This window comes from Trachemys scripta, chromosome 1, assembly GCF_013100865.1.
Source record: "Trachemys scripta elegans isolate TJP31775 chromosome 1, CAS_Tse_1.0, whole genome shotgun sequence".
NCBI classification, from domain to species: Eukaryota; Metazoa; Chordata; order Testudines; family Emydidae; genus Trachemys; species Trachemys scripta.
In genome coordinates this window covers 253,912,418-253,932,568 of record NC_048298.1, presented here as the reverse complement: position 1 = coordinate 253,932,568, position 20,151 = coordinate 253,912,418, and the positions used below count along the sequence as shown (strand labels likewise).

The 20,151-nt window shown below is 44.6% G+C and overlaps 1 protein-coding gene across 2 annotated transcripts in view; it reads left to right on the top strand.

Moving 5' to 3' along the window:
• GPC6 (glypican 6) overlaps window positions 1–20,151 on the top strand; it is a 1,097,931-nt gene that overhangs the window by 51,411 nt on the left and 1,026,369 nt on the right. The gene's annotated exons all lie outside the window — the stretch shown is intronic.

The window sequence follows — 20,151 nt, the reverse complement described above, 5'->3', positions numbered from 1 at the left end:
GGGAAGCAAGGGAGGGTCTTCTACTGCAATGTGGCTTCCGCCCGGGCCTATATACAGCTTGCCTGTGTGCAGCAATGTTCCCCACGCCCCTCGCGGCACACGTTAGCCTGGCTGGGACAAGGACCAGGGTGGCTCTCCCAATAAACCTGCGCAAACGCATTGCACACGTTCTGGATGAGACATTCGAAGACATTACTGAGGCCAATTACTGCGATGTGATAAACCACATCAATGCACTATTCCGCATCTAGGCATGCATGCTTAACCCTCCTATCCCAAAGAGCCCGCACCGAAAAAATTCCTTCCTGAAAAAAAACCCGCTTACCGGGAACCTGCTCTTCTGTTTGTCCTCCACCAAGTACCTGCCATTGCGACTGGCTGCCTTCCTCCTGGCTCGAGAAGAGCTCCTGGCTGCATGCCTCCAGGGATTCCAGGGTGTCTCCATCTGCCCCACCATCCTCACTCCTGTTTTCCTCCTCCTCCTCCCATCCTGGCTCTTAAGTGTCCATGGTGGTGCTCGGAGTGGAGGTGGGGTTAACCCGAAGTATCGCATCCAGCTCTTTGTAGAATTGGCAGGTTGTGGGGGGAGCACCCGAGCAGCCGTTTGCGTCGCGGGCTTTGTGGTAGGCACTCCACAGCTCCTTCACTTTAATCCTGCACTGCAGGGTGTCCCGGTCATGGCCCCTTTCCATCATGTCCTTTGATACCTTCCCGAAGGTATCGTAATTCCTACGGCTGGAGCACAGCTGGGACTGGACAGCTTCCTCTCCCCAAACACTGATGAGATCCAGCAACTCGCCATTGCTCCATGCTGGCACTCGCTTGGCGTGTGGAGGCATGGTCACCTGGAAAGATTCACTGATAGCACTCCACGCCATGCCTGGCTGAGCAAACAGGAAGGGGATTTTTAAAATTCCCGGGGAATTTTAAGGGCGGGTCACATGGTTGGTTACCTGAGGCCAGGGCAGTAGAGTTTGAACTGATGACCAGAGCGGCTAGAACAGGCATTGTGGGATACTGCCGAATACTTCTGGAGGCCAGTCACAGTGGATTGGGCGGCCACACTGGCGCTGCAGCGCCGCAGCGGTGGTGCAATACACAGTATTCCTCTCGGGGAGGTGGAGTACGTGCAGCACTACAGCCACGGAGATACAGCGCTGTAAGTGCCTTGCCAGTGTGGATGGGGAGTGAGTTACAGCGCTGGGGGAGGCTTTATTGCGCTGTAACTCGCAAGTGTAGCCAAGGCCTGAGTGCAAACAGGGCCGGCCTTCGGGCCGGGCTGCATGGGCCCTCATCCAAGGCGGCCGGCCCAGGGGGTTGGTGCACAGGGTTTGGATTCCCACCTGACCTGCTGTAGAGAGCCAGCTGGGCTGACAGAGGCGGCGCAGCAGGCAGGCAGGTGAGCAGCAGTGTGAGGGAGGGGGAGAGACCCGAGCTGGGCAGGGGGCAGTTGGACCAGCCCTGGGAGTCAGGTGACTCCTCCGGAGCAGGGGTGCCCCTCCTCCACCCTGCTCCATGCGTGCAGCCACTGCTGTTCCTGCCACCCTTGCCACTCCGGACTGGGAGTGTCCTCCTGTCTGCTCTGCGGAGATGGGGCTGATGGCTGGGTGTCCTCCCTCCCCCCTACCTGTGTACCCAATTTCCACTAAGCTGGAATGACGGGACAGGGGGCATCTGTATGCTGCTGCCTCTCTGGGTCCTGAGATGCTGGTGGCTGCTTGTGTCTGAACAAACCTAGTTCAGGCTCCTGACCCTGATGCTTTCTTAAAGAGAGAGCGCACTCTTACACTAACTTAGGCACACACACACACACACACACTCCTTCACACAGTCTCCCCAACACACACACCAGGGCTTCCTGCATCCAGGTCACTTCCCCACCTGGGCTGTGCTGAGGCATCAGGAGCTGCTGCTCTTCTGCACTCCCCTTACATAGCCTGCAGGGAAAGTGACCTGGATGCAGGACGCCCTGACATTGCTCCTTGCAGAGGAGCAGCAGTCCAGTGGGGGAGCGAGCAGCAATGCCAGCTGCTTTGTGCATCCAGGTCAGGTTCCCCACATGGGTGCAGGAGTGGGATGCAAGGGTTAGGGGCAAAGGGGGCACAGTGCAGGGGTTAGGGGCTCAGGAGGGGGCAGGGGTTGGGATGTGGGGGCAGGGGTTGCAGTGAAGGGGGCATGAACAGTGCAGGGGTTGCGGCACAGGAGGGGTGGGGGTTGGCATGAAAGGAACACAGTGCAGCGGGTAGGGGCACAGGAGTCGGCAGGTATTGGGGTGCAGGAGGAGAGCAGGGTTGGGTGAGGGGCATGCATAGTGCAGGGGTTAGGGGCACAGGAGGGAGGTGCAAGGATTAAGGGTGAATGTGGCACAGTGTAGGGATTAGGACGCAAGAGGGGGCAGAGGTTGTTAGTGAAAGGGGTGTAGGGATTAGGGTGGAGGAGAGGGAGCAGGCAGTGTGAAGGGGGCGTAGTGCAGGAGTTAGGAGGGAAAAGAGGGTGGGGAGCCTGGGGAGCCCATGGAGGCCAGAGGCAATGGGGGGGGGGGGGGGGTGCCACGCTCACAGGGGCCAGGGGCACCAACATGCAAGTTTGCCCTAGATGCCATTTTCCCTAAGGCCAGCCCTGAGTGCAAGGGGTGAAGTTTATATCCTGATCTCAATTTTCCCTAAGAAATTTACCCAGTTCTTAAAAGAGAACTGGATAAATTCATGGAGGTTGAGTCCATTAATGGCTATTAGCCAGGATGGGTAAGGAATGGTGTCCCTAGCCTTTGTTTGTCAGAGGGTGGAGATGGATGGCAGGAGAGAGATCACTTGATCATTACCTGTTAGGTTCACTCCCTCTGGGGCACCTGGCATTGGCCACTGTCAGTAGACAGGATACTGGGCTAGATGGACCTTTGGTCTGACCCAGTACGGCCGTTCTTATGTTATGTTCTAAGGTCAGAGTTGTGGGATTCTGGTTTAGCCCAGTCTCTAACAGAAAAATACAACAGTAATATGGGTCTCTTCTAAAGCAAGTGTCCCAGGTCCCCTGCCATAACATGGCATCTTTGTGCTGCTCTGGTCGTGCAAAGAGGCTGTAAATCAGCATAATCACCTTCTTTCACATCCCTGGCATAGTGGACATAGTCAAGGAAAGGGGGCGTGGCCAGAGTGCTACTACCCTCATGGATTCTTAGCTAGTGGAGCAACCCCTTTTGGGCTGTTACAGCTGGAAGCAACTTACTGTGGCCCTGAGGCTGCCTTAAATTCCACCATGGGCTGAATCAGCCCCTGGGCAGCCCCACAAGAGGGGAGCCACTAAAGTCATGTTAAGACACATTTTTATTCCCCGTCAGGCGAGTGAAGTCCCTTACGTAGAAGCATTGTTGTATGAAGACAACTGAACCCCAAATGAAGATGCAGGCCTCTCAAAGAAAGTTGGAGGCCAATCTTGTCCTTTCTGCAGACAATGTTAAGAATAATACAAGCAATCTGCCGAATCGTGATGTTAATAATTTATCTCTTTTTCTCCTTGGCCTCCCAACATCTTCAAATGCCATTTATTAATATTAAAAGAAAAAACTGCAGGGAGCAGTCCTGCCTTGGGCAAAGGATGGACAATGTAGGGCAATCAGGCTCTTCCCTGACTACTTAGTTCAGACCAGAGTTTAGGGCAATCCTTGATGGGGACATTAAGTAGCACAGGCAATGTTTGATTAGTCTGAGACCTATAAAACCAAGGAAAACTACAGGAACGTGTGTCCAGTGTTGTTAACAAAGAATACCTTTTTAATTCACTGCAATGAGTTCTGTGCCTTATCTATCCTGAGAAATGATATAGACAAGATGACTCAATGGGTCTTCCAGAGACTAGATCCTGTTTCTGTGATATTTGGTACAGCAAGTGCACTTAGAATATGTAGCCTCAGTTATTACAGAGCATTGAAATAATGAAACATTAAAACAATTCCAGAATTTCAGGAAATAGAAAAATAAAATAGAATGCAATATAAAGTAAAATAAAAAGACTCCAAAGCACAAATGGTCAATGAACGTGTGCAGTGTACATAAACTAGAAATAAAATTTTCATCTCGATACACGGTCAATCAATTTGGAGCAATGGACTAGATGACATAATGGGTATTTTCCATATCTAATTTCTACATTACCAATATGGATAAATCATTCTCCAAAGAGGGAGCACATATATTCTGCCATAGTTTCATTCCTGTGTACTGCATGCGAGTGATTCAGTAATTGGGGTCATAAAAAATCATCATTTTTTTTTATCTCTGGCAACTGCTGAGAGTTTCTTCATAAATACTAAGTCCACAAGAGCTAGAATCCATTCTTTTCTAGGTAGGGGAGTCCCTGCTCATTGATCTTGCCAATTTAATTCCATGTAATAATAAATGATTTACCAAAAAAAAATGCATGTTTATTTAGTTCAAGGCAGATACTGGAGCAGTCCAAGGTACCTCACTAATGTTGAGTGATTTCTTGTGTCTTTGTTTGTTTGTTTGTTCTTTGTTTTAAAATTGAGATAACACGAATGCCATAAAGTTTCTAATTTTAGCAAATGTCTTTCTGAATATGAGGACCATCATGCAGGCAATATTGGGGGGAAAAAAGACAAACACAACCTCACCACCCCCACAAAAGAAAAAAGCCATTCCAAAAGAACAGCACGCACTTCTCGCGAAAATGGAGTGATCTAGACTGCACTTTGTAAAGCAAGTCAAGAATAAAACATACCCTGGAGATACATTTAGATTGAATTTCCCTTTGAGAATCACTAAGAGATTTATGTGATTTCAGTAGCATTTTCTGCCACTGCTTGCTTGGAATAATTTCATTTCTGTTCTTCTCATAAAATCCAGTATGCAGTCTATCTAGGGAACAAATTCTGCATGTGCAACTCCCAGAGAGATGGATGGAAATTGTTGTATGTTTGTCTGAGAGAAGGATATGGCACTATTTTATGAGTATTCTGCTGAAGGTTTAAGAAAAGGTCAAGATTGACGGTTAATTCATCACCCTATATGACCCTAATTGTGTTTTATGGGTGGGATTTTCAAAACCACTCACTGGCATAATTTTGCTCCCACTAAAGTCAATGGTAAAATTCCCATTGACTCTGATGGGAGCAAAGGTAGGCCAATGCTGACTATTTTTGAAAATTCCACCATAAGAATCTGAAAAAAATGAAATATTCTAGAAATGCAAACCCAAGTGTGCTACCCCAAGGAAAATCCTTTATTGGTCTGAGATCTAAATGCACCTTTATTCTCTGTTGGAGGAATTTCTGCATTCTGTATGCATTTCTTAAATGCTAATCACCATAGTATCTTAGGAATTGTCAGAAAATTAGGAACAAGAAATTGGATTCAAGTAGAACCCAAATCCCCTTTCCTTTCCTTGGTTCAGCTCTCTGTCTCCATCTTTTAAAGAAAATGTTTCCAAGGTTGTCTTTGGATCTATTGACTGGGGGGGGAGGCTCATTAAGAAATGAGACTTCCTGTATGCCCTGAACATGGTGAAGCTTGGGCTCATATGGGCTCGTCCTTTGTAGAATGCCTAAAGCTGTGTTTATTCCTACTCAGATCCCTGCCTCTGAAGAATATTAACCCTGGCCTTGCCTATTGTACTTTGCCCTTTGATCTCAAATGTTGTTGTGGATCACAAAAGGATAATTGGTCCTTGTGATAGATTGGGTTTATCCCATTGTGGGTTATGTAGATGAGCAACAGTGGCTTGAAAAGGAATAGGTTTTATGGGAAGCCATTATGATATAGTCTTTAATTGCACAATCACATACTGTTTTTTTTTTCCCACAGGACCCCTACCTCCTGGGAACTATGCTTTGAACCTTGGAATCTTTAAATGTTTAAAACTTTATATCCACCACACAGACCTGTGCCACTTAGGGTGACCAGATGTCCTCATTTTATAGGGACAGTCCCAATATTTGGGGCTTTTTTATATGGGCTCCTATTACGCCCCCCCCCCAACCCTCGTCCCAATTTTTCAAACTTGCTATCTGGTCATACTAGTGCCACTTGAGCAAACAGAGTAACTGTTTGATATGATAGAACTGCCATGCTGAGTCAGACCATGGTCCAGCCTGTCCAGTAGCCTGTCTCTGACAATGGTCCATAACCACAACTTCAGAAGGAGTGAACAGAATATGGCAACTACAGAGTGATTGACCCTGTCTTCTACTCCCAGTTTCTGATAGTCAGAGGTTTCAGGTCACCCCAAACATGGGGCTGCATCACTGATCATCTTAGATAATTGCCATTGATGGACCTGTCCTCCCATGAACTTATCCAGTTCTTTTTTTTTAAAACCAATTTTACTTTTGGCTATCACAACATCCCATGCCAATGAGTTCCACAGGTTAGTTGTGCATGTGTGAAAAAAATACGCTGTCTTATTTGGATTAAACCTATTGCCTATTAATTTAATCAGGTGACCTGTTTTTTGTATTGTGTGAAAGAATAAACTAACACTTCTCTGTTCATTATATCTGCATCATTCATGATTTTTAGACCTCCATCATCTCCCCCCCGCCAGTGGTCCCTTTTCTCTTCAGAACAGCCTTAATCCCTTTAGTTGTTCCTCATATGGAAGCTGTTCCATACCCTTGATCATCTTTTTTGCCCTTCTCTGAACTTTTTCTAGTTCCGCTGTGTCCCTTTTGAGATGGGGCAACCAGTACTACACACAATATTCAAGATCTGGGCACACCATGGATTTATATAGTGGCATTATGATAGGAACTCTCTGTTTCCTAATAGTTTCTAACATACTGTTAGCATTTTTCATTGCTGCTGTGCACTGAATGGAAGTTTTCATTGAATTATCCTCGGTGGCTGTTTCTTGGGTAATTTAGAACTCATAATTGTATATGTATAGGTGGGATAACTTTTTCCAATGTGCATTATTTTGCACTTATCAACACTGAATTTCATCTGCCAATTTGTTGCCCAGTTGCTGAATTTTGTGAAATGGGAGTGGATGGGTCATTATAAAAACTAATTTCCCCATGCTAATTTCCCCTTACTGTTACTCACACCTCCTTGTCAACTGTTTGAAATGGCCCACCCTGACTACCGGTACAAAAGTGATTTTTCCTCCTGTTGATAATAGCCCACTTTAATTGAATTGTATCATTAGAACTGACCCCCCACTTGGTAAGACAACTCCCATCTTTTCATGTACTGTGTATATATATCGTCCTACTGTATTTTTCACTCTATGCATCTGATGAAGTTGTTTTTAGCCCACGAAAGCTTATGCCCAAATAAATTTGTTAGTCTCTAAGGTGCCACAAGTACTCCTTGCTGTTTTTCCAGATATGATTACTTCAAAGGCTTTTAGATTTCTTAATGACTGCCAACTTTGTCTCCATTATTCTATTACCTTCTATTTACATTGCTGCATCTATTTCTAGGAGCATTTTTTCCCAAGGGGTCATTGCATTATGGTAAGAAAAAGGCAAAAATACCAGTTCCAGTAGAAATCAGTTTGTGCAGCCAGGATATTTCGGCTACGTCTACACTACAAGTGCTACAGCTACAGCTACAATCCTGTAGCATTATAGCTTAGGCCTGGTCTATGCCTAAAATTTAGGTCAACCTAGTTGCACCACTCCGGGTTATGAAAAATTTCACGCCCTGTACAAAGCAGTTAGGTTGCCCTAATCCCCACTGTAGATACAGCAAAGCCAAGTGAAGAATTCTTCCATCAACTTAGCTACCACCTGTTAGTGGTGGGGATTACCTGCTGTAATGGCATCAGCACCCACCTCTCACAAGCACCCTTTCTCTGGCCAATATGTGCTTGCAATTACTCTAGTTTTGAACAGAGCAGCACCCACCTCCCATGGGCACCCCCTTTCTGGTCGGGTGTGAGCTTGCTTTGTTTGAGTTCTTATAACAGGGTGGCTCCCGCCTCTCGCGAGCACCCCCAACCGATGGTTCTTTTGGCGGATCTTCAGTGATATGGCCCTCCAGCCGAGTCACACACACTGTTCCCCCTTCTGGGGTATACAGTCTCTAGTTCTTTCTCATGGCCCTGGTATGGGGCCATAGCACCAGGGCTTCCTCCCTTTCAGCAGGGGTCCTCCAGACCTAGTCCACCCCATCAGACCTGCATTGACAGAACCCCCCCTCTATCCACATAGGAAGTGTCTACATTGCAGCAGCCCCAGGCCCTGGGCCCCGCAGGGGCCCCCACGAGAGTTTTTCGGGGCCCCTGGAGCGGCATCCTTCACTCGCTCCGGGGGCCCCGGAAAACTCTCACGGGGCCCGGGCCCCTGGAGCTTCTTCCGCTCTGGGTCTTCGGCGGCAGTTCGGCGGCAGGGGGTCCTTCCTCTCCGGGACCCACCGCCGAAGTGCCCTGAAGACCCGCGGCGGGGGGTCCTTCCACCCGGGACCCGCCGCCGAAGTGCCAGGTTTTCGGCGGCAATTTGGCAGCGGGGGCCCCCTGCCGCCAAAGACCCCAGGCCCCCTGAATCCTCTGGGCGGCCCTGGCAAGCGGCAGTGCCATAGCTGTGCCTCTGTAGTTGCTGTAGTGTAGACATAATGTAGATGCTTGCTACAGCAATGGAAGGGATTTTTGTGTTGCTATAGTAAATCCACCTCCTTCACAAGTTTTTTCCATTTCCCTAGCTGTGGTTAAACTGGGGTTAGGTTGACCTAACTATGGCACCCAGGAAATGAAATTTTTTCCAGACATGAGCAATGGAGCCAAGTTGATCTAATTGTAAGTGTAACCCTTAAATAAGCATGAACTAATTTCTAGTGGGGCAGTAAGTGATGGGATGAATGAACCCTGCAATGTGCCTCACAATGAAGGGTTTAAAATCCTGTGCTATACAGCTAGGTGAGCTTCCATCTGATGCTGAAATTGCAAGGGAGAAAATCCACCTTAGCCTCTGGCTGTCTGTGATCTGCCAGCTAGTATAATTGGACAGCAGCAGTTCCTTGAAGGGAATGTTAATGAGACCTACTGGCAGCAAACACCTGATTCCCTGAATGAGCAGAGAAGAAGCAAGGGACAAGGGCTCTGATAGCTTCAGAAAGAAAACACGGAAACTTCCTCTTGAGCTGGGTGAGAGCAAGGCTTCCTTATTTTTTTTTTTTTTTTTTTTTTAGAGAATGAATAGAAAGGACAAACTTCACCTGCATTTTGGGAACTGTTGGCTGAGGGTTGCTTTTCTTGCTTTTGAAATTGTTAGCTGGGAGGTGGGGAACCTTACCATCTGACTTGAGAAATCTGGGAACAGAAAAATGTTATACACCCCTACCTCGATATAATGCGACCCGATATATGAATTTGGATATAACGTGGTAAAGCAGTGCTCCAGGGGGGCAGGGCTGATCACTCCGGTGGATCAAAGCAAGTTCAATATAACGCAGTTTCACCTATAACATGGTAAGATTTTTTGGCTCCCGAGGACAGCGTTATATCGAGGTAGAGGTGTACTTCTTGTTGGCCGAATTCTGGATAATGGTTAACCATGCCACTGCAAAGATACCTTGCATTGCCACAGTCCTTTGTAAATAGACTTGTTGCATCAACTGATCTGTCAACATTTACGTCTTAAAAAACAAAAAACAAACAAAAAATCAAACAAACAAACAAAAATCCCTAAGCATTTTTGATCAAATCCTGCAGGAAATAAGGCCCAAACAACAAGAATGAGTTTAACATGACAAGCTACAGCTTTTTAAAACTAATCCCAAATGGTGTGGGAGGAAGATAAAACTGACTGCTGTCCTTCCCTTCATTTTGGTAACTACAAGGCAGTTAGTCCTGAATATCCAGTTAGATCCAAATATCTAATTTAACCAAGAAGGAGGGAAGACAACACTCAGTCTATGTATGCTACAAGCACAACAGCAGTGCAGTTGTAGTTGCACCATTGTAATGTAGATGCTTCCTACAGCTGGGAAAGAGTTTTTCTATTGCTGTAGTAAATCCACCCCCTCAAAAGGCGGTAGCTGGGTCAATGGAATAATTCTTCTGTCAACTTTTCAGTGTCTACACCAGGGCTTAGGTTGGCTTAACTATGTCCCTCAGGGGTGTGAATTTTTCACATCCTTTAGTGATATAGCAAGGTTGATCTAAGTTTTAGTTATAGACCAGGCCACAGCCTTAGTCCACCTAGCCTGACCCTACATATTTGAACCAGAGATTCAACCCATAATATGATAAATACTTAAAGTTAAGTGAGGGAGAAGAGGAGTCATAAAGGGTCACACACATAGCAACTTTCTAAAAACTGAACCAGAGTATTAAGGAGTGCACTTAATACATTGTTTTAGCAAAGCTTTGTTCCCAGAAGATGATAGATCCCCTCCCCTCACACACACTTGTTTCAGACCACTTTAAGCACTGGTTGGGGTTGTGGCCTGTAGCAGTCCCTGGCATAGGAAATAAGGCTCCCATTCTAAAGTTAGGGATGGGGCTTGTGGATGTCACTAGCAAAGGGTTAGAATTAGGGTCACTAAGGCTTCTTGGCCTAGCATGAGGGTAGGGGCCCTGAGTGATTCCCATGCTAGGTTTCAGGTGGGGACTAGCTGAGACTCTTCAGGTTATGGTTGGGACTGGTAAGACTCTGTGGCTGAAGGTTAGGGTTGGATTTAGTATGGTTCCATGGCCTATGGTTAGGGTTGGATGCAGCTAATGCTCCCTGTGTTAGGAGTAGGGTTTAGATCAGAGAGACTACATGGGTGAGGATTAGAATTGGGACCTTGTGTTCCCAGGCTGAGGATAAGGTTAGAACCAGTAAGGCTTCCTGGTCTAGGGTTACATTTGGGGCCAGAGCAAGTGTTGGGGCTAGTAAGGATCCCTGTTTGTGGTTAGTATTGGGTCTGGCAAGGCTTCCTGAGCCAGGGTTCATGGTCAGATAGGTAAAGATCCCCATATTAGGGTTAAGGTTGGGGCAGGGTTATGACTGGGATGGGTAAAGGTTCCCAGCCTATTGTTAGAGTATGGCCTGTAGAGATCTGGCTGAGGTTTATGGTCAATGTTTAAAGTGTAAGGTGGGTGTCAGATTTTTTTTTAATTGGGCCAGGATACTAAGGGGCAACCTTTAGCACCATGTACCTAAAGCTGATGCTCCCATGATAGATTCCGCACTTTTATCAGACCCCTTTTAGCACTGGCTGGGATTCCTTCCAATCTCTCCTCATGCAGCAGATGAGAATGGCTACACGACTGACTAAGCCAGCAGGAGATTTGAGATAACCTTAGTCTCAAACCAATGTGGGTTGGTGCTAGTCCCTCCTAGTGCCCATGCTCAGGTTTACCCCTGAAGCTGGTTATCCACTTACTCAGACTATACACACTGGACACCAACTGCAAGTTGCAACAAAGGCTTTAGGGATTAGTTCTTCTCTAATTTCTCCTTTTTACTATCCTAACTAACCCAGCCCAACCACCAAGCTGTTGTGTGAATGGTAAAAAAAACAGTCCGACATAGGCCAATTTTATTCTGTGTGAAAATCCCTTCCTGACCCTTAAAAAGACAATCTGGCTAGACCCACAGCGTATCTGGAGAGCCAGCTAGACAACTATATGGAACAAGGGTAGAATCAGTGGATGTAGCTATGTTGGGGCTAAATGGTCACTTACTCCTGACTAGAGGCTTTTATTCTCAGAGGAGGTTGACACAGGACCCAAATGACTCCTGTGATTCCCCATCGCCTTCTCAAAAGCTGGCTAATTGCAGCCTTACATAGAGAAGTATAGCACCAAAACCGTGAGGAATGGAAAGGGAGGAACAGCACCTCCTTCTGATTAGTGTGTCCTGCCATGCCTATCAGGATGCAAAGGGCCTTCTATCTCCTGCTGGTCCGGCCAAAACTCCTCCCGCACTAAGCAGGTGTGTGTGTGGGAAAAGCGTTGTGAAGTCATTATTCTATTATGCTCCAATCACATAAGTGGTGAGGAGGATCCCCAGCACATCAGTGCATAACACAGGAATTGAATTCAGTATTTCACAAAAACAATAAGGAAAAATGGGTCAAATGTGAAAGCAAATACTTTGTTAGGAAATTACTTTCTTTAAAGCAACAGCTTTCAAAGAAGGTGCCAGAAGAATTGTTTCCCCCAGTTATTTCCCAGACACTCCATTCAATCAGTCAATAATGTGACCTCATGCTTCCCAGAATATGACATGAATTTAAACAGGAAAAAATGAAGATGACTATATCCTAATTATACAAATGAAACTTGGACAAAAACAATCACAGTTCATACAGCAATCAAGAGTTTTAAATCACTAATAACTGTAGTTGGATGAGTAACATTCACTCAATACAAAACGGAGAATTTTGGCTTCACGTACCTGACACAAACTAGTACCAAGTATTTGCTAATCTATTCTGTATTCTAAACTATTTAATAAATGGCCCTACGGAACAAATGTCCATGTCTGGATTATTCATGAGTTGTTCATTGCTGGTATTTGAGTTTCAAAATTGATGTTCGACCAAATCATGCAGACTGGTTTAGAAGCTTCATGAATTTGTGAATACCAAAGGAATTGAATATAGCCTCCCTAAACTGAAGCTCCAATATTTGTGAACTTGTCACAATTTCTTTCCTTGCTATTGGAATAGTTCTGCTTTCAACCTTTATGAAAGTAAAGAATTAGTGTAATAGCACCTGTAATGTCAGTCCGTTTCTTACATCTAAATACAGAAATGCTGATGCCCTGTTATGTTAGAAATACAGGAGTATAGGAATGGAAGAATTTATTTAACTGAATATTCTGTTTACTTCAGTGCAGGCACAGATACCTCACACCGTTAACACTAGTCCCATAGTACATAAGTGGACAATGTCACTACGAGAAATACCTTTGGTATGATGCCTGTTTTGAAATTACAGTTATTTTCAGTACTTCACAATGATCTTAATCAGAGCATGACTCTTCAGTCCTCTGTGAAATACATATTCAGAGCAACATTTGTTGTAACGTTTGCAGTATGTTACATGTTAACATATTAAGACATTTGTTGGCATTGCAAGTGTACCAAAGGAGAAAATACTTCTCTCTGTATAGCTTTTCTGCAGGTGGAAAGGGAATGGGGCATGAGGCAGGAAGGATGTTTAATCATATGATGACCCGTTCAGACATTCTGATTAGCTTATTCAGTCCTACTGATCCCTTTTCTTCTTTTAGTATTTAATCAGGCAAAGCAATGGGAAATATATTCAATGAGAGCTTCACCAGCTGAGGTGTAGGCTCTGATTGCAGATTTCTAGAGTAATGTGTCCAAAAAAGGATGTTATGACAACTATAATTTTTATCTCATTGATTGAGGACAGTTCTTGAGGTCAAAATCATATATCTGAAGCTGGTTCATTTAAGCCCCTAATGAGCTCTGTGAGATGAAGACTTTTCTCATGTGTTATAATATATGCACATAATGTACAACTGGAAGGAAGATAGAGATCTCAAAAGCAAAATAACTTAAAGAATGGCACAATTGCTGGAGGATATATAGATATTCCTAGGAGGCATAAACTGTAATGTCATTGTTTAAGTTGTATAATCATATTAATTAAATGAGGAAAAATGCATGACAAGGAATGGATAGTAATAGAATAATATGATGTCTGGAGTGTGTTATGTGGTTTGTGGTTATAAGTCAAGTGCTTCCATCACCTGAGAAGTATGATTAAATTGAAACACCTGTCATGAAGTCTCTGGCTATTGTTATTTGTACTGCTAATAATACTGCATCCAGAAGTCCCAGTCAGAATCACAGTTGGATGAGGCTCTGTAGAAATGCATACACGAGACCATCCTTGCTCTAAAGAGTTTACAGTTTAATTTAAAGTATCAAGTGCGGTAATATATGGTGTAAAGAGGGAAGGGAAGATGAGGGTAGCAGGGATTGGAGCACAAGGTCGCAGGTTCGTTAGATGCACAACTGAGTATCATATGTAAATATACATTTTATATAATGAGCCAACTCTATGTGTGTGTGATGTCAACATGTATTAACAAATGTTATGGTTATAAAAGCATATGCACTGTATAGATTTGCAATCAACTAGCAGACAAATTGAATACTGTAACTTCATATACATTTCTATTAGCTTCAGGTAAATCTATAATGTTTTGTAGGAATCTGTTCCTTCATATTATAGGTTTCAGAGTAGCAGCCGTGTTAGTCTGTATCTGCAAAAAGAAGAACAGGAGTACTTGTGGCACCTTAGAGACTAACAGATTTATTAGAGCATAAGCTTTCATGGACTACAGCCCACTTCTTCGGATGCATCTGAAGAAGTGGGCTGTAGTCCACGAAAGCTTATGCTCTAATAAATCTGTTAGTCTCTAAGGTGCCACAAGTACTCCTGTTCTTCTTTCTTCATATTATAGTTTCTGAGGATTCTGAAAACCAGGTATTGATATTGCAGTGATGCACATTTTAGACAGTATTAATTTGCAAGACAACCACATATTTGTCTTATTGGCTTTACAGTTTATTTTACACAGAACTTATTGTGATAGCTGGTTTCAGACAACCAATCCTATGGGAGAGGAAAATAGTTTATAAAACTAATCACAGTTAGGAAGTATTGCAACCATTTAGTTTCATTGTAGATACTGAAAACATAAAATATTTTTAAAGACAGAGAGATCTTACGTTTATTTTCTTTTGGCCTTTATCAGTGCTCATGACGGGATTGATCACTCGATAATTGCCCTGTTCTTTTCGTTCCCCCGTCTGGCATCAGTCAGTATTGGAAGACAGGATACTGGGCTAGACAGACAGATCATTATGTTAATGTGCAGCTATTCAATACTTTGTTTTAGCCTCATTGCTCAGTGAGTGGCCCCTAGCCTTATTTACTGCACACTTGGAGAAAGACTTGGCGTCACTGGGGATAGTTCTCTTAAAACATCTATTCAGTGTGTAGCGGCAGTCAAAAAAGTGAACAGAATGTTGGGAATCATTAAAAAAGGGATAGATAATAAGACAGAAAATATCATATTGCCACTATATAAATCCATAGTACACCCAAATCTTGAATAGGGTGTGCAGATTTGGTCGCCCCATTTCAAAAAAGATATATTGGAATTGGGAAAAGAGCAACAAAAATGATTAGGGGTATGGAATGGCTGCCATATGAGGAGAGATTAATAAGACTAGGACTTTTCAGCTTGGAAAAAAGACGATTAAGGGGGGATATGATAGAGGTCTATAAAATCATGAGTGGTGTAGAGAAAGAAAAGAAGGAAGTGTTATTTATTCCTTCTCATAACACAAAAACTAGGGTCACCAAATGAAATTAATAGGCAGCAGGTTTAAAACAAACAAGAGGAAGTATTTTTTAATACAATGTACAGTCAACCTGTGGAACTCCTTGCCAGAGGATGTTGTGAAGGCCCAGACTATAACAGCATTCAAAAAAGAAGAGAGGACACTGGGCTAGATGGACCTTTGGTCTGACCCAGTATGACTGTTCTTATGTTTTTATGTTCTTATTCAAACCCTATTCTGGAGACAGAATTATTAATTTCTTCATGGGCATTTCTATAGCGCTTATCAGTATAGTATCTGAGTACTTCACAAACATTGGTGAATTTATCTTCTGCTCAGGACCCAAGAGGAGATTTCATTTATGGGGATGGGTGGGCAGCTATGGGGGCTAGAGAACAGCTGACACCATTTTCACAGGAAGGGATGAGAGAGAGTCCTGATCTGCTCCTTCCTCCTCTTCTCTTTCTGTGAAAAATTGGTTAGTCTGTTTTCTGCTCCCGTCTCCCCATCCCTGCAACATCAGGCCTGGGAAGGGGAAGAAGGTCTGAAGTACCCCTGCTCCCCAAATCTTGGGAGAAGGTCCCCACTGTAGTAGTCTCTTCAGGCCTGAGGAGGGGTGGTGGAGGAGAGGTGCACTGAGGGGCATATGTGGTGTTGCTGCCTGAAGAACTGAAATGGGAGTGGGGGTGGGGAATGGGCAAATGAGGAGGTATGTGTATGGGGGGGCACAGAATTAATCAATTAGAATTTGAGGTTAGTAGAGAAGCTGGAAGCTCCACATCAGGCAGCGTTCTATATAAATCTTTATGAGTTGATCTTAGTTGAGTCTGTCAGCAAGAGCTCCTGCAGTGGGGACCAAAAGCACCTGACTGTGTAAGTCAGAGAGTTGACAATACTGAAATAGTCCCAGACACCCTGGGAATGGGCAGGGAGAGTTTAAAAGTCAAAAGACAAACCAAACCAAAACAAAACAAAACCCCAACAACACAAAATAAATTAAAATAAAAACAACTTCATGATACTGGGGCCAGTTAATGATTTTTTTGTGGTCTGACGCTTGCTTTTTGAACTTTGGGGTTGGTAATATTGCTGACACCTCACTCCTTTTTTCCTCTCCATTGTCTCCCAGTCTCCTCCCCCTCCCCACAGCTTCTCATTTGATCTCAGTCTGCTCCCGCACACTGATTCCCAATCTCTTCCTGCCCCAATTTTCCCACAGCTCCCCGTTTCTCCCCTCTCCAAACCAAAATCTTTGTCCAAATTTACTGTCTTTGCTGCTGCGCCTTCTTGCCCCCTGTGACTTTTTTTGTCCCCTCTTCATTGGAGTCAGACTACTTCCTCCGCATGCTGCTTGGGAGCCAGCAGGAGGATTATTGGGGAGCACAAGAAAGACAGTCTCCCTGCTCTCAGTTCTGATACCAAGCCCCCCAGTTACCCATAGCAGCCAGCAGGAGTAATTGCAGGGAAAGTCCTTTTCAGCCTTGGCAGCCCTGGGCTGCAGCATAATCAGCACAGATGGACTCTTCAGTGGATTGGGATGCCCCCCTTTTAACAAATCTCTACTGAGCACATGAGAACTGAGATTTTCTCAAAGGTTTATATAACTTGGCCACATTCAGGAGATTTTTCACGGGAACAGCAGAGGGTGTCAAATTTCAAGTCCCTGCCAAATTTCAAGTCCCTGCATCAAAGTATGGAGGGCTCTCCAATGAAATACCTGTAAGAATTTTTTTAACACAGGCAAAACAATGAATTTCCCATATCTCAATCTAGGAAGAGGCTGAACAATTTTTATTGAAATTTTCCAAAAAAATTCAACCTGAGGCAGACCCCTGGCATGGCAAATTTCATCTTGAATGATTAATTTTTGGCAAAGTTGTAAGTTATTGAAAACACAGTTGTTTAATGGGCTACACTGGGCAACCTTAAATATAGATGGTGCTACCAGCTCTGCCTATAGATACATCTGCATTACGGGTTAGGGGTGTGATTCCCCTGCTCATGTACGCATACTCAAGCTAGCAATCACAGGTAGCATGGACAGTAACAGTGGAGCTAAACTGATCCAATTACAAATCTTCCTGAAGCCAGTGGGTCTATACTAAGCATGGCCCAGCCATGCCTCCACTGCTACTACCCAAGCTATCAAGGCTATACTGCTATTTATACTTGTAGTAGCTCAATGAGAACTGCAAGTATGTGTACATGTGAAGGAGAATCAGACCTCTAGCTCGTAGTGTAGATGTAGTCTATAATTAATACCCAACTTATCAGTTATTAACTGCCTATTATCAGTAAGTCTCTAGAGATAATCAGTTCCTACAAACATCAGTGATACTGCCATTATCATAAGATTACTTTTAATTGAACACATATTAGGACAACTTCAAATCATGTACAGGTATTACAAATTGGGGTTATTGTAGCCTGAGATTTCTTGACACTCATGAAAATTTTTACTGGTAGTTGCTTTATCTGAGATAGAGAGAATATTTAATAACTTTCCCTTTGGTTAATAAGAAATCCTTCAACAAATGTGCTTCCCTTATATATACTGCAGTCATTTGATATTCTGTTTATACGCTTATAATAGTGTCAGAAAAGTAGAACATGAAGTCTCTTTTATATCTTCTATTTGGAAGAGTTTTGTAAAATCACCACCGCTAGTAACACTTTGTGAATGGCATTACAAGACAACTACAAGGCTACTTTTAATGAACGCTCTACCTTCCAGCTCCTTTGAACTTACTTTTAACATGGGAACCTGCATATAAATGAGCACTAGAAGAATCTTTCCTGACTTTTAAGAATTGTTTTAGTCTGTGTCGAAACTATGAGCTAGGTGTGTGATTCTCAGCTCATGTAGACTGTGACAGACCCAGACCAATGGGGTACAGGGGTCTGGTAGAGGGCAAATATACTGGTCACTGAATGAGCAGTTTTCTGTTCCCCGAGTGACCAAAGCAGGGGCTGTACTAGAGTAATCTAGAACCAGTTAAGGCAGGCAGGCTAATTAGGACACCTGGAGCCAATTATGAAGAAGCTTCTAGAATCAATTAAGGCAGGCTAATCAGGGCACCTGGGTTTTAAAAAGGAGCTCACCCCAGTTTGTGGTGGGAGTGTCAGGAGCTGGGAGCAAGAGGTGCAAGGAGCTGAGAGGGTGTGCTGTTGGAGGACTGAGGAGCACAAGTATTATCAGACACCAGGAGGAAGGTCCTGTGGTGAGAATAAGGAAGGTATTTGGAGGAGGCCATGGGGAAGTAGCCCAGGGAGTTGTAGCTGTCATGCAGCTGTTACAGGAGATACTATAGACAGCTGCAGTCCACAGGGCCCTGGGGCTGGAACCTGGGGTAGAGGGTGGGTCTGGGTTCCCTCCCAATTGACCTGAACTGTGGGTTCTTCCAGAGGGGAAGGTCTCTGGGCTGTTCCCCAACCCACATGGTGAATCTCTGAGGCAAGAAAATCTGCCAATAAGTGCAGGACCCACCAAGATAGAGGAGGAACTTTGTCACAATACATACTCACTAGCTGCCCTGTTGCATAAACCCGCCTGAACCCTATTGGTCAGGGTGACTAGGCTGTGCCACCACTGCCCATGCTACTTGACCTACACTACTATTTTTAGCATGCTAACTCAAAAGAGACTCATGTCTGCCCTGAAAAAGGGCAGATCTGTAGAGCCAAATGTCCTCTAGATTTCTAGGCTGACCAAACAGAAACTCAGCTTCTCCATAAGCTGGGAATCACACTGCTAAGGGAGAGAGGTGACTGTGACAGTTTAGATCTTGTGTTTGATAATAATATAAACCCCCAACACAGAACTGGGATACCACTTTAATGTGACCAACATAGTACATTCTGTTTATTGTACATGGAGATATTTTTTATTTCATTTTTCCTCAGATGTTTTCTTTCAGAACTTTAATTTCATTATCTTTCTCTCCAATATTTCTTTTAAAAAAATCAGTATATTTTCATCTGGCATAATCTCTACCTGTTTGTCTATAGACCACTGTTTTCCTAGATACTCTTTCCTCTGGTTTTATTGAGGAATCCAAAAATACAACATAAACTTTCAGAGTCTCACATAAATGTAGTGCAATGCAATACAATTAATTTTTATATAGAGACCTTTATTCAAAATATCACACATAATGGAGAAAAGTAGGTTAAAATGATACTACTTATGGTGCTGTGACTCATACAAACAAGATTTTGAGAGAAAACGGAAAAAAAGATCGATTTTAGACCAGTAATTGAGGCAGTTTTTTTTAACAGACTACCATATATACTTGTTAATAAGCCAAATTTATTTAGTAAAAAAGGGAAGCACCAGAGAAGGGGGTCGGCTTATGAACAGGTACAGAGAGGGAGAGGTGGGACACAGCCCCTCCCACAACAGAGGGAGCAAGGAGAGGCAGCAGAGCCAGAAGGGAAGAGGCGGGGCCAGAGTCTCTCCACTTCTGGCCACACTGCTCTCCCCCCAGCCTCCGAAGCAGCTGCAGCTCCGCGGCTGGCAGGCTACAGCCGTGCTGCCCTGCCCAGCCCGCCCCCGAGCATGCTGTGGCTGTGCTGCCCTGCCCAGCCCGCCGGAGCATGCTGTGGCTGTGCTGCCCAGCCTGCCGGAGCAGCTCCAGCGGGCCAGAAACGCCCTCACCAGATAAGGTGGGAAGGGATGGTATGGGGAGAGTGTGGGGGTCCCAGGCTAGGGGTGGGGTCATGTGGGGGGGTGGTCACAGGGGTTACTCCCCTGACCCCCAGCTTCTCCCCCCCACCCCCCCAAAAATTTCTCCAGTTGGGTGGACAAGATTGTGCGTGCAGCTGGACGATCCTTTCCTTCACCTTTGCAGAGGGATTGTGCGAGGGCCACCAAAGC